Source organism: Canis aureus, chromosome 7, assembly GCF_053574225.1.
Source record: "Canis aureus isolate CA01 chromosome 7, VMU_Caureus_v.1.0, whole genome shotgun sequence".
NCBI lineage: Eukaryota > Metazoa > Chordata > Mammalia > Carnivora > Canidae > Canis > Canis aureus.
The window spans coordinates 50,513,225-50,529,187 of NC_135617.1; the positions used below are offsets into that span (position 1 = coordinate 50,513,225).

The following is a 15,963-nucleotide window of genomic DNA, read 5'->3' on the forward strand; positions in this document are numbered from 1 at the left end:
CACTGAGCAGCGAACCCAATGCAAGGCCCAATCTTGGGACTCCAGGATCATGACCTGAGCTGAAGGCAAATACTTAACAGGCTGAGTCACCCAGATGCCCCCCAACACTGTATTTAAGAGCAAACAGAAACAAAGATAAAATTAAGGGTTTTCAAAATGCTTCTTCTCAAATCCATATTTGAGAGGAAGAATAGAGGTGGCACAGCCACCCCTGTGTTATCAATTCTCCCTTTATCTCTACCAGATAGTCTTTGGCAAGAAGTGAACTTTCCATACTTGCTCAGGCTGAGAAGCAGAGGAAACTCTGTGTGTGTGTGTTTGTGTGTGTGTGTCTGTGTGTGTAGTGAGAAAAAAAGGAATGCACTGGTTTGTAAGATAAGAGGATACTTAAAATTTGCATGAATTAAGTATATATTATTTTAATAATATTGTGATCAGTGACCAGGTAAAGCTCTGACCTGATTATGTCTAAGTAGAAACTCTATTGATATGTATTTTCTTCTCCATACCTTGTAACTTGATTTTGGGAGAATAAGTTTATACAAAGGAAGCTAAATATCAATGCATAGTATAATACAGGAATTTCAAGGGTCATTATATGTATCTGTGATTGAGGCCTTAAATTTTCAGGTGCAGGGCAGCCCAGGTGGCTCAGCGGTTTAGTGCTGTCTTCACCCCAGGGTGGGATCCTAGAGACCCAGGATCGAGTCCCATGTCAGGCTCCCTGCATGGAGCCTGCTTCTCCCTCTGCCTGTGTCTCTACCTCTCTCTCTCTGTGTGTGTTTCTCATGAATAAATAAATAAAATCTTTAAAAAAAAAAAAAGAAAAAAAAATTCAGGTGCAGGAAAGAAGTAAAGATCACAATGGGTCCTTCATACCTAGGACTTTGACCTCAAGAGGTGCCAGCCTAATAACCCCCATCCTTATGTAAATACCCAGTAAAAAATAAGTAGAGGTCCTGAAGTATAAGTGCTTTATTCATGCACTCAGATTTTTCTACAGCTCCTGCTCAAGTCTGGAATTTCGTTTGACCTATTGCTCCCCTGTATCCTGCCTCCAGAGGTACCCATGGCATATCCTGCTTAACCATTACCTCCACAATTAGTCATGATGCTTTAATGATTTGCAAATACAGCCAGCACAACTGCTACAAAGGAAACCCCCTCAGCCTTTTGGAATGAGGTCACAGTTTCATGGCCTCTCCAAGCTGTGTAGAGGAGGATGGAAAGAAATGGAACAGTTTTAGAAGTCATGTAGGCTCACATATGTAATCTGAGTTGTAGGAGAACATACTTGGAAGTGTTAATCCTACATACCCTGGCAGCTAGGGGTCTAGTTATTTCTGATTCTATATAACCCAAGTCAGTTTGATGTGGAGATAGAAAGGCAGGTGCCTACACAATAAAACCTGAAAGGCCTCAACAGGTCCTCCTGTCAGTCTGTCACTCCTCTGAGATGAGGCACTATGTCCTTAAGAGACCTTTGCTAATAAGAAAAGGGACTGACATGTTTATCCATTACAGCTCTATCTTAATTAGGATACTCTAGTTGCAGGTAATGAAAACATGCTTCAAATTTGCATAAAATCATTTATGGTAAAATAATTGTGCTATCTCTCAATCTTAGGAGAATGTGAATAACTAGTGTCAGAGTGGGGGACCCTAGAGAGGAAAGCTATCAGAAACAGAAAACTTAAAAAAACAAAACAAAACAAAAAAAAACCAGAAAACTCTTTTTAAAAAAATTCTGTCTTCCTCTTCCTCTCTCTCTCTCTCTCTCTTACTCACTCCCTCTCTCCTAAAAGGTATCTACAAAGGGCCCATTATAGCCCACTAAGGGAGAGGGGCTCAGATAAGAAAATAGGGCCTGGGGTAAAGGAGAGAAGATTGCATCTCTTGAAGGAGTAGAAAATATGGCAATGTTGGGGGATTCAGGGTTGGTTTCACTTCAAAGGCCGCCAGTGGTGGGGCAGCTGTAGTAAATAAAGGTGGGAAACACTATGGGGAAGCAGGAAGCTCTGAATACTAACATAATATGGAGGAGTCTCTCTGGTCCCTAAAGATACAATCTTCAACCAAGTTGAGTAACTTTCATGCTATTCTAATCACTGGAAAAAATCGGCAGCTAAATCACTCTCTCAAGTTACTAGGTAACTTTTGGAGAAAATTGAAAAAGCTTGGCTATACCAGCAGTTTTGTGTGTGAGATGGGAAGAATTATCATTCTATTAAATATTAGTAGGGTTTTTTTGAGAAAATACAGCAACTAAATATTTTTAAGAATCATAAGCTTAGGCAAAACATTAACAGGACATTTTAACTCATCCTTCTCAGAGCTTTCCTGATGGTTTTGCTCACGTTGTAACACTGCACAGTATTCTTTGACTGGGTCACTGTGTTCTTCCAGCAATTTGGGGGACTGCTTTTCTATAGATCAAATTGTAAGAAACAATGGGCTAAAAACAAATGGAATGAGTTTTCTATGTATAAAAAATGTGAAATTCAGTTTAGTTGTGTTCTATATTACATGGAACATACTATGACCTCAGGAAAAGGGAAAAGTGCTGCAAACAATTTCAGAAACATCTTCAATCTTTTGTAGGAGAGGCAGCCAGTAATACACTATTTGATCATTGTTCCTTGCTCTCCTACACCTGGTGCACAAATCACTGGTAATTGTCATGACTGGTACAAGCTATTCTCATGTAAGACCATAGCCCTTCATAGCTTTAAAGAAAATGTGTACAAATTCAATTAGAACACTGATGAACATACAGATATACTTTGTGTTATTGTGCTTCACTATATTGCACTTCAGAAATACTACGTTTTTTTACAAGTTGAAGTTTAGTGGCAACCTTGCACTGAACAAGTCTATCAGTACCATTTTTCCAACAGGATTTGCTCACTTCATGCCTCTGTCATATATTGGTACTTCTCACAATATCTCAAACTTTTCATCATTATATTTGCTATATTTGGTGTTCTGTGATCAATAATTTTTGACGTCACTATTATAATTGGTTTGGAGTGTCACAAACTATGCCCATGTGAAATTCACTGAGCTTAATCCATAAATATTGTAAATTTTCTGACTATCCACCCACCAAGCCATTCCCCCCTTCTCTCTTCCTTTCCTAGGCCTATTCCTCAAGACAAAACAATACTGATACTAGGCCAATTAATAACCCTAGAATGGCTTCTAAGTGCTTAAGTGAAAGGAAGAGTTACACATTTTACTTTAAATCAAAAGTTAGAAATGTTTAAGCTTCATGAGGAAGGCATGTTGAAAACTGAGATAGGCCAAAAGTTAGGCTTCTTGTTCCAGTTAGCCAAATTGTGAATGCAAAGGAAAAGTTTTTAAAGAAAATTAAAAGTGGTATTCCGGGGGGCCTGACTGGCTCAGTCAGTAGAGCAAGTGACTCTTGATCTCCACGTTGTGAGTTTGAGCCCCATGTTGGGTGAAAAGATTACTTTAAAAATAAATAAGTAAAAGTGCTACTCCACTGAACACATGAATGATAAGAAAGTAAAACAGCTTTATTGCTGATATGGAGAAAGCTTTCATAATCTATATAGAAAATCACACTAGTCACTACATTACCCTAAGCCAAAACCTAGTTTAGATCAAGGCCCTAACTCTCTTCAGTTCTATGAAGGCTGAGAGAGACGAGGAAGTTAGAGAAGAAAAGTTTGAAGCTAGTAGAGGTTTATTCATGAGGTTTAAGGAAAGAAGCCATGTCTATATTATGGAAATGTGAGGTAAAGCAGCAAGTGCTGATGTATCAGCTGCAGGAAGGTATCCAAAAGATCTAGCCAAGAGAATTAATGAAGGTGACCTCACTAAACAATAGATAACTGATTTTCAATGTAGATCAAACAGCCTTACATTGGAAGAAGATGTCATTTAAGGCTTCCATAGCTAGAGAGGAGAAATCAATGAATGCATGACTTTAAAGCTTCAAAGGACAGACCTTCTTGTTAGGGACTGATGCAGCTGGTGACTTAAGTTGGAGGCAATGCTCATTTGATATTCTGAAAATGGGGTCCATATGAATTATGCTAAATCTACTCTTCCTGTGTTCTATAAATGGAACAACAAAGCTTGGATGACAGCACTTCCGTTTACAATATGGTTTACTGCGCATATAAAACCCACTGTTGAGATTTGCTGCTCAGGAAAAAAGCTTTCTTTTAATATACTACTGCTCATTGACAATGCACTGGTCACCCAAGAGCTCTGATGGAGATATACATTAAGATGAATGTTGTTTTCATGCCTACTAATATACCATCCATTCTGTAAATAATAGATCAAGAAGTAATTTCAACTTTCAAGTCTTATTAGGTAAAAAAACAATACATTTCATAAGGCTATTTCTGCCATAGACAGTGACTTCTCTGATGGATCTGGAAAAGTAAATTGAAAATGTTCTGGAAAGGATTCATCATTCTAGATGCTGTTAAGGACATATAGGATTCATGGTAAGAGGTTGGAAGAAATTCTATGAATAAAATGTTACAAATAGCACCAGATGCTACAAAAAATTCATGAAAGAAAAAGTCAACTTATGCAGCAAACTTCATTGTTGTCTTATTTTAAGGAATTGCTGCAGCCCCTAACCTTCAGCAGCCATAATCGTGATTCAGCAGCAGCCATCAACATTGAGGCAGGACCTTCCACCAGCAAAGATTATGACTCCCTGAGAGCTCAGATGATGGTTAGTAATTTTGCAATTAAATATTTTTAGTTAATATATGTACATTTTTTAGACATAATGCTATTGAACACTTAACAGGCTGCAATGTATTGTAAACATAACTTTTATATATACTGAGAAATCAAAAAAAATGATTTGACTCATCTTACTGTAATATTCACTTTATTGTGATGGTCTCCAATATCTCCAAGGGATGCCTGAAAAGTACCTATAAAAGAATGATGATAAATACACAAAATTGCATAAAACCAATAATTTTACATATGATTTACCCTGGACTTATTATACAAAGCTTATAAGTTTCACTTAGCACTAAAGACCAAATTTTTCCGTGTTCCTATGTAGCCTTCATAGTAACTAGAAAATACTCTATTATCTTCTATCACACATGATAAATCCATTCCCTTATTTATTTAATTTTTAGTAATTATTATGTGTGAAACTCTGAGCTGCTTTATATATATTAACTTTAATCCTCACAAAAGCCTTATGAGATCAGCATTATTATTAATATCCATTTGATGGATTAAAAATAGAAGCTCTGGAAAGTTATATAACTGTCCCAAGATCACACAGTAAAGTGATAGAGCTGGAATCCAAACTAATGTCAGTTTAGATTTAAATTGTTTCTAATTTTATTATTTTAAAATCTTTTATACATGACTTTTCATATAGTTCTTTATTTTTTTTGCGTTCTAGGATAAATTCATAAAGATGGACTTATTAGTTCAAAAATGTGTATTACCTTATATCTTATAGCATATTGCTATATTGTGCTCAAATCACAATTCATTTTAATTCAAGGTCTACACAGCTTTTCATCAGTCTTCGTTTTATAATCTATGAGTCAAATATTTATTTAATTTTCCTTCCCTAAGTTTAAATAACCAAAGGCATATTGACATGCCGGAGCTTGTAAAATCTCTATTACTGATGTTTGAATGTTACCATAAAAATTTCATATATCCAGTCAACAAAATTTTGTGTACATACTGTGTTCATGTCACCTTTTTATGGCAAATATCTTTATCCATGGGCGTTCTTGAATTTTGATGTTCCGTTTCAGTTAGATTACAATGTTTAAGTATCTTTACTTTGTGAAATTTCCATCTTCTTGCCATTTTTTATTTCTTCCATTCTGATTAAAGATTTTTTGGGGGGGAGGATGGAATTAGCAGTAAATAGTCTTCCCTACAAAGTAATTTGCATCTAATTAGAGGAGCATTTCTCAATCTATTCTGTGGAAAACTAGTTCCAAGAAAAGCTCTATGAAGAAAGGGTTCATTGCCAAAGTTTTGTAACTTTCCATAATCTATCCTCTCTTAGAGTCAATCAGCAATTAGCACCTGAAAGCCTCTAAGAATGTCTTTAATAAATAGTTTTAGGTCCATTTTTTTTTTAGGTCCATTTTTTAATCCAGAAGTTCTCAAACATATTTCATGATTCAATTCATTTTTAGGAACACCCAATTAGTGTTGTCTGACACAAGCATTGCCAGTGAGCCCTTATAACAGCTACAGCCCATTGATTTGAAAAGGCAGCTATCATCATGTATAATTCAGTTCTATTCTATAGCAGGAATTGCTAGGAAATCTGAGAATGTTCAATTATACATGTAACCCAAATCTTTTTGTGCCTTACTAGCCTATGGGGCAAACCAGGGCACCTTAATAAAAATGACTCAAATTTTACTGATGTACCCACTATACCTTGTAAAACAGGACCTATTTCTGAGACATCTGCATAAATCCATGTGAGTACATGTTGTACGTGTGTGCACGTGCATACACACATACATTAGATGTGGGGGGAGAGGAACTGGCAGTTTTAATATGCATATTTCATATGCATTCACAAATAAGCCTGTTTCCACTGAGTCCCTGTTGCCATAAAAGACTTGTGGTTACTGCTACTGCTCCACAAGGATCCAGGGTCCATGCTACTCCTCCGTAACACCTCCACAGGATACTAACTCTGATGTACCAAAGTGGCCATGCTGCTCACATTATATATCTAGCAGATGAAGGGAAATGCCTCCCTTCATTTTGGGAACACCCTGTTAAAGTACTTACTGAGCTTAAATATTTCAAGAGGTGTTACTGAAATAGCTCTTTTAATTTTAATTCTGTGCCCTGAATCACTACTTCTTCTGACCAGTAAGCTTTTATCATGTCTATTCATGATAATAGCTTCTTCACTTGGGATATGTTCTTTTCTAGAAAGCTTCTCCATCTCGCAAAGAATTTTCTGTCAGCCTAATAGTCCTATAAGCACACTTGGTTGTGTTTAAACTCCTACAGTTGACACAGTGTTGATATTTTTAAGAAGTTGTCAAAACTTTAATTCACACAGTCTTCTGTTGGACTTCTTTGACACTTCTCCCAATTTCCTGGCCATGTACCTCACCATGGAGGGACCTTAGGTTGAAGCTGAGATGACAAGCCAAAAACATGATAAAATCAGTGGTATTTTCTATCCACATCAGAATTATTCACCTCCACCCAGATCATGACTGTGTCCTTCAGGACTCTCTCCTTGCCCAAGCTAATGAGTGCAAACTCCCTTAAAAACTGACTTCTGCTTTCAGGTTTCCCTCTTGGTTTTGTCTGAATCCTCTTGTATTCATCTGGTATCACCTGGTTCCAGTTCTTTTAGGCCTGCTGTCTGAATTGTCCCCTTCGCTTCATCAGATTGGAGGGAAAACTCAATAGATTGGTCTTCCAAAAAATTGTTTTTGAATTGCTTATGCTAGTTCCACATACTTCCCAGTGACCCAGGCTTCTTGTTTATCTCATAGATGAAAATCAGGTGATTGTTGCTTATAATCTTTTTAAGATTTTATTTATTTATTCATGAGAGACACACAGAGAGAGGCAGAGACATTAGCAGGGGGAGAAGCAGGCTTCCTACGGGGAGCCCAATGCAGGACTCAGTCCCAGGACCCCAGGATCACGACCTGAGCCAAAGGCAGATGCTCAACCACTGAGCTACCTGGGTGCCCCTGTTACTTACAAATTAATGGTTCTATTTTCAGTTTCCCTCTTCCTCAAAAACTCTTTGAGAGTTTTACATTGTTGATCAACTACTTAGTCCTGAAATCCTCCCTGTCAATAGTGACTCTGTACTTGTGTTATTCTACTTTATCTGACCTACTTCTATAGCTTTGCTTCTTGTGGGTTGCCTCAAGGCTCCTTTGGCCACAGTTTTCCCTTGGAAATTACTTTTATCCTTAATAATTCAGCTCTCACTGCCTACAGAAGACTAAGACTTACATCTTCAATTTTAACCTTTGCTTTATGTTTCAGGACTTGAAAACGTACTACCCATTGGTAGATGGATGTTTGATGCCCCAAAAATACAGCATGTTAAGAAACAACTCTTCACCCTCATTTCCAAGTGGCCTCTCCTTGAGTTTTCTTGCTGACACCCTATTTCCAAGTCTTAAACTCTCAGGCATCATTGAATCCTCCCCTCCGGTTCATCCTTTACATGTTGTCAGTTTCTAAGACTCACTGATATTACCTTTATTTTTTTTTTATCTTTATTTTTTTGTTGCTGCTAAAACCCTAGTTCAAACTGTCTTTCTCTCAGATTAGGACAGTCTCCTATTTGGTCACCATGCCATCAATCTTTCCCCCACACAAGCCACCTTACATACTATCACTGACCAGTTTTCCTCAACTGCAGTATTTTTCCTTTGACTATAAAGTTCAAACTGGCTCCTACTATATTCTATACCAACATACTTTTCCAAATTATTTAGAGATCCTTCTACTTAAAGGCTACAATCCCAATTACTTATTGCTGTGCCTCATGCATATGGCCATTTTTCAGCTTTATCAAAGGTTTATTTATGATGCTCTTGTGTATTAGAATGCTCTTCTTCCTCTGATATAATGTTATTATGTTAAACTCATATTTATATTTATAATAATTTACATTAAAATATTCCTTATTATATGTCCTTATTTCCTCACATTTTCCTCCTCAAACACCATGCTTCAATGCCACTTTCCATAGGGCAACTATTCAGAAATAATTGTTTCAATTAAGCTCACATAGTACTTTGTGGAAACTTCACTTTAGGTACCTATTTCTTCTATCTTTTAAAGATTTATTTTTTATTTATTCATTTGACAGACAGAAGGAGAGCACAAGCTGGAGAAGTGGCAGGCAGAGGGAGAGGGTGATGCAGGCTCCCCATTGAGCAGGGAACCCAACTCAGGGCTCGTTTCCAGGACCCTGGGATTCTTGAACTGAGCTGAAGGCAGATGCATAACCTATTGATCTACCCAGGCACCCTTTCTTCTTCTTTTTATTTAAACTGTAAGTATTGTTATATATTTTTCCTTCTGGAGGTTATGATTTTTGAAGAAAGATTCCGTACATCTTATTTATCTTTCTTTCCTTCATCAAACTTAACAAATTATTCACATTATCATAATCAAGTAAATAAAAGAGTGTCAAACACAAAGATCTGCTGAAACTCTTGATAAGGAGGATAGGAATTATAACTTCAATTGGAAATACTCAGTGGCCCAGATAGAGAGAAAGTCCAGGAAAAAGAGAGAAAAAGAGAAAAAGAAAACAACCAATCAAAACAAAACTTTTGTCTTTTCTTTCAACTAGGGATTTAATACTGCATGTCTGTAACCACCAGAATGAGATAGGAAAATTAGAATAATACAAACTAGGAGGAAATAATAACTAATATCTACCTAACACTTACTAAGTACAGACACTGCTCTAATTTTTTGGATATATTCCTTGTTTAATTTTCACAACTTGGATGCCTGGATGGCTCAATTGGTTAAGTGTCTGCCTTCAGCTCATGTCATAATCCAGCGTCCTGGGATGAAGCCCTGCATCAGGATCCCTGCTCAATGGAAACTCTGCTTCTCTCTCTCTCTCTCTGCCTCCCTTGCTCATATGTGTGTGCTCTCTCTCTCTTGCTCTTAAAATAAATAAGTAAAATCTTTTAAAAAATAAATTCTCACAACTCTGTTTATAACTACCACTAGTAAGCCTTTTTTACATTGGAAGAAAACTAAGGCACAGACAATCATTCAAGATCACCTAAGATCACATCTGTAGGAGACTGACGTTCAGTTTGGGCAATTGGGCTCCAGGGAATACAATTTCAATCACTATATAATACTCTATTGCTTTACATATAAAAGTCTCTCTCCTAACATATCAAAGGAAAGAACACAAAAGAAAATTATACTTTAATAATATACATAAAGATGAGTAAGCAATAGGAGCATGGCAAGGTAGAGAGGAACTAGATTATGTACTTTTTGTTTGTTGGTTGGTTTTCTTTTTTGTCTCATAGAAGAAAATCAGATGATCATTACTTACAAATCAATAGCTATATTTTCAGTTTTCCTCTTCCTCAACAACTCTTCATCAACAATGACTTTGCATTTTATTCTAAGTGTTGGAAACTGTTGAAAAGTTTTGAATTGGGGAATTGAACTGATGTGATTTACATTGTAAAAGGGTCAGCTTGGCTGCAATGTGGAAGATAAGCTATAAAGATAGGAGTATACATGAATAGAAAATAAGGGGGGGCTACTTACACTCTTCTAGTCTAGAAAAGATGGAAAAATAGTGGTGGAAATGGGGGGGGGAATTACTAGATTCTGTATGTGTTAAGAGCTGAGTCTAAGGACTCTTTCTGACCCTTTCTTCCTCTCTTCTCCTGGAACTCCAGTACTGCACAAACTGCTGCTCTTAATACTACCCCACAGTTCACACAGACTTTCTTCACTTTTTCATTTTTTTTTGTTTTGTTTTCCTCTTAGGGGATCATTTCAATGAACTATCATCAAGCTCACAAATTCTTTTTCAAGTATACTGATTAGACTATCACATTATTTTCATTTCATTTACGGTTTTTTTTAGCTCCAGAATTTCTGTTTAGTTCTTTTTTTTTTTTTAAATAATTTCTGTCTCTCTGTTAAACTGCTCATTTTGTTCACACATGGTTTTCTTGATTTCATTTAATTGTCTTTTGATGCTTTCTTGTAGTTCACTGAGTTGACTTAAAAAACTATTTTGAAGTGCTTTTTAAGGGAGCTGCAGGTCTCCATTTCTTTGCAGTCAATTACTAGAAAACCACTGTGTTCCCTTGATGGTGTCATGTTTCCTTGATTTTCCATGTTCCTTGAGCTCTTGCATTGTTGTTTTCTCATTTGAAGACTCAGTCATCTCCATTTTCTACAGTCTGGTTTTAGGAAAGAAATGCCTTCTGCCAGCCCTGCTAGGAATTTGAAGGCTTTTTCAGGTCTTTTCTCTGGATATTCCTGCTCCACATTTGTCCTTTCTTGTGAGGGAATTCTTAAGCTTGAGCTCATGTGCCTTCTTTCAATCCTGCAAAGACTGGCTCAGTGATGACAGCCTCCTGTTTGATAACTGCTCAAATTTTTGTGCTTTCTCCAAATCCCAGAGTCAGGGCAGTTTTCTGTATGCTCTCACTAGCCATTTGCAAATCATGTTTGTCACCCTCAGAAGCATGCACAGGGCCAGTCATGTGGTGTGTGTGTGTGTGTGTGTGTGTGTGTGAGAGAGAGAGAGAGAGAGAGAGAGAGAGAGATACACAGAATGTTGGGAAACCTGTGAGTCAGTTGGGGGAATTCATAGTCAAGACAAGCCCAGCAGCTATGGCAGACTTTCTGGTGGTGTTCAGAAAGCATATAGTAATGATGAGGAATAGAAGCAGAAAAATAACTTTTAGCCCAGAAGGCTGACCTATAGCCTCTATAGTTCAGATAAGGATCAAATATGTGCTGATTGCTACTTTTCTTGGGGGGTTGCTAAATTCATAAAAGGTCTCATGTAAGCCTGTACATCTCAGTGATAGTTAATATTAAGCTAAATGATAAGTACCAGAGAAATCTTATGAAAGTAGCTTTATGAGTAGATATTCAAAGGAAACATTTATGATCTAATACTGTCTGCTCATCTCTTCCCACTTGAGCACTAAGCATATAACCACCAGCTCCATACAGCAAAACACAACTCTTTCTGCCCATGGGTTCTGTCCTCATGTTACTTAAATAAACTTACTAAGTTCCACTGTTAAATATCTCAGGGATTCTTTCTTGACCATCGTAGTCAATGATCCCACAACAGTAGGATCTTCTTCTTTTTGATGCCCTCCAAGAGCTCAGGTTGCTATTTTCCCAACCACTTCCTGCCCTCTCCCCAACTCCCCAGTCATGTAGCACTGGGGATGGTGTATTCTTGATGGTGCAAGAAATATATAGGTCTCTTTGGATGTGTTCCACACACTGGAGAAGCCAAGCAGTCAGTCACATGTTCTCATTTTCCCCAGTGGGAGAAATTGTGGGCCAAAGGGTCTCTCTTGGTACTGAACTGTGCTCCTGGGGAAAGGTAGATATGAGTAAAATGGAACTGTTCCTCTTAGCTCTCCCGTTGCCTCAAGTCTCAGATTTTTTTTTCTCCAACAATGTTCCCAACTTCTCTTCTAGACTCCCATACTTCTACAAAGGTACTGTCATCTGTGGTTGATTGTCAAAATCAGTGTTCTTTGAGAGGAAGATGGTAGAAAACTCCTATTCCCCCATCTTGCTGATGTCACTCCTCTATATGCTCATGAATTTTTATGCTCACAAATTTATTGATTAAAATAAAATTAAGATCTTCAACTCAAGGAAAGAGATTAGTAAAAGAGTAAAAAGACAATCAACAGTGTGAGAAAAGATATTTGCAATGTATATATTTGACAAAGTACTCTTACTCATATTTCAAAATTACTAAGAAAAAGGAATAGAAAGCAATGCAAAAAATGGATGTTAGATTGACTCAAAGAGTTACTTCAAAAAAAAGATATTCAAATATCTAATAATAATATAAAAAGATGTTCAAAATAATTAATCAGGGAAATGCAAATTTAAATCCATAATAAGTTGACACTATACACCCAAAAGAATGACTAATAAAAAGACTGATAAAGACAGGCTCACTGCTTGGAGCTTGCTTCTCCTTCTGCCTATGTTTCTGCCTCTCTCTGTCTATGTCTCTCATGAATAAATAAATAAAATCCTTGAAAAAATACTGATAAAGAGATTGCTAATTTCCAGTGTTGCTGACTATGTGGGGCAAAAGAAACTCTTATTTACTGCAGTGTGTAAATTAGTATAACCATTTTGAAAAACTGAGAGTGTCACATAACACTGAACATATGCATCATCTCTAACATAGTAATTCCATTTGGGTATATGTCAAACAGAATGCATAACCATATATACTGAAAGGTATGTAAAGAATGTTCATATTAGCAATACTCATTATAGCTCCAAACAGTAGCTCAGATGTCCGTCAACAGTGAAATGGGTGAATTGTGTAATCATGCATTAGAAAATCACACGATCATGAGAATAAACACATCGCTGCTGTATACAAAAAAATTTATGAATCTTATAAGAATAATGTTAAACAGAAAATCCCTAGAAACAAAATAGTACCTACAGTATGATTGAGTTTATGTAAACTTCAAATTAAGGCAAATCTAAGACTTAGTGACAAAAGACAGGAGGAAGGCGGTGACCGGGAGGAGACAACATACAGAAAGATTTAGAGCTGTAAATAATGATCTATGTCTTGATCTGGGTGATATATATTTTTTATTGCGACATAATTGACATATAATGCTGTGTAAGTTTAAGTGTACTAGGTAATGTTTATATGGTTGTGTTCAACCTGTGCACACGAATGATATGGGCAATTTTCAGTATTTGAAAAATAAAAATCCAATAATCTAGATGATTATATTATATACCAAGATCCTGTAGGCATTTGAGTCTTCTTCCTTCTTCTGTATCTTTTCTGTTGTGTATCTTTTCTTTTTTTTTTTTTTTTTTTCTGTTGTGTATCTTTTCTAATCATTTTGTTTTCTTGCTAGAATTTCAGTTTTTCTTTCTGGCCACTAAAGCAACCATCCTGGTTTTTTTTTTTTTTTTTTTCCTAGACTAAATTTTATAATTCAAATATCATGTTCCTCTGGCTTTTAAAAGCCAGAATTTTATAATTCAAATATCATGTTCCTCTGGCTTTTAAAAGCCCTTTTTATGCTCTAATTGCATCTCTTGAGGCTGCATTTCTTTTTTTCTTAAGTTTTTTTTTTCTTTTTTGTTTTTTTTGCCTCACAAGGAACCACCTGATCATATTAAACTTAGCCTCTTTCTCTGTTTTTATGGGATCTTTTAAAAATGGATCTTATTGCCATTTTATGAGTTTAGATTACATCCACATCCCTGTGTGTCAGGATGGTAGGGTCTCTTCCACATTGGCAAAACTACTATGCCTAGAAAACATCACAGCTTTTTCCCTACAAAACAGTATATAAAGTTAGGTGGCATAACTAAATCATATGATGAAGACTGTTTAGTGTTTTAGACTTCTTCAAATATAACTTGAGGAGGAGTATCTTTTTCCCACAACTTGAAATGTTTGTGCAGCCCACTAAGAGAGACTCTTTCCTGAGCCACTGACACCAACAGGATTGTGTAGCCATCATCAGCACCTGACATTATATGTGAGAACGTGCACTTTCCTCCTGCCCCAACTGATGTCAGAGAGGTGGTGTTATTTCATGGTCTTCATCCCAGGCTTTGCTCTTTCCACGAGTATTGAAAGTCTTTCCTTTCACTTCTGAGAAACTCAAGTCCTGGTAGCAAAGTAATTTCCTCTGGATTCATTTAATAGGATTATTTTATTTGTTGAGATGCCCAGCAAAGAGCTGGCAAAGAAAAGTGGTCAGGAATGTGAATTCAGATCATCATCCCTCCTGAAAAGCCATCCATTCTTTTTCAATTACGTTCACTGATTTTTTCTAGTCCCATAAAGTTTAACATTCTCTAGGGTCTGCAGTTTTCTCAACTTATGTATTATGTCTGGACAACCACCTTACTCCCCCATTCCATCACCACCTATAGTCTAAGGAATCCCCCACCTATTTCTCTAGCTCTAATCTCATTTCTTTTTTTTTTAATGTTTTTTTTTTTATTTTTTATTTATTTATGATAGTCACACACAGAGAGAGAGAGAGAGGCAGAGACACAGGCAGAGGGAGAAGCAGGCTACATTCCCCGGGAGCCCGACATGGAACTCGATCCCGGGTCTCCAGGATCGTGCCCTGGGCCAAAGGCAGGCACCAAACCGCTGCGCCACCCAGGGATCCTTCTAATCTCATTTCTAATCTCTAGCCACACATTTCTAACTACCTTTGGGCCTCTTCTCATGGAGGCTCCACTAACACAGCAATTCAATGTGTTGAAGATTGAATGTATCATCCTTTCCCGTATACTTCTCTTTGTTCTGTATTCCATAAGGAATTCATCAAATCATATCAACATTTTTCTAGCTTTGACCAAGCTACAAGCTTGGTCAAAATAATTCTAGGCTCCTCTCTAACTTTGATATTAAGAGAATATTTGTGTCGATTTCACACTTAGAATATCCTGAATAATCAATTTCCCCATTTTTATGACTACCATCTATTATGGACTCCCTTTATCTTTAATGGGCACTATGGTAAGATGATCCTAACAGATATCTCCAGCTGTTTTATCATCCATTCATCAGCGTACTTTTTTCTTTTTCCTAATTGTCATGTTTCCAGAATTTCCTTCAAAAACAGAATGTTATTCTCTTTGTTAAACCTAAGCTCTTCAATGGTTACATTCCCATAAAATAGAGCATTTCATTCTAGGAATCCATTCCTATCTACATTTAAAGCATCATCTTCAGTTACTACTCCAACACAGAGACACCTCCTGCTCTAGCTATGTCAAGTTATTCACCATTCTCCAAACTATACAATGTACTTTCACACCCTCAGGTCCATGCCCATGTGTATTCACCTACTCATAATGCTCTTTACCCCGTTTACCTATTTTCCAACTTTTTCAAAACTAATCTCTCTACCTAATGTGGGGCTTGAACTCATGACCCACATATCAAAAGTTGTATGCTCTACCAACTGAGCCAGCCATGTGCCTTCCAATCTTCCAACTTCTTTAAGATTTTGCACCAATATCAGAGTTTCTTTAAAGTTTCTGATTTTGCTGAAAATTGCCCTTTCTTCTTGTATCTCACAGCATTTAAGACACTATTTTTGCACTAGAGTAATTTTAATGTGTTTATCTCCTTGGATAAGTCATAAGTTCTAGCACTAGCTTTCATCTTTTATCATCAGCTATAACAAGTATTAAATA

At 36.8% G+C, this 15,963-nt stretch overlaps 1 long non-coding RNA gene across 13 annotated transcripts in view; it reads left to right on the plus strand.

Annotated features, from left to right (window-relative positions):
* Positions 1-15,963, plus strand: part of LOC144316850 (uncharacterized) — a 138,480-nt gene that overhangs the window by 15,248 nt on the left and 107,269 nt on the right. For 9 of the 13 annotated variants that reach the window (XR_013382691.1, XR_013382696.1, XR_013382688.1 and 6 more), the window contains exon 2: positions 4,604-4,720. The exons of 1 other annotated variant lie outside the window; for it this stretch is intronic. This is a non-coding gene — a long non-coding RNA (uncharacterized LOC144316850). Of the gene's footprint in view, positions 1-4,603; positions 4,721-8,864; positions 9,047-15,963 lie in introns of all 13 variants that reach the window. 3 more of the 13 variants (XR_013382686.1, XR_013382693.1, XR_013382695.1) reach the window with 1 other exon arrangement.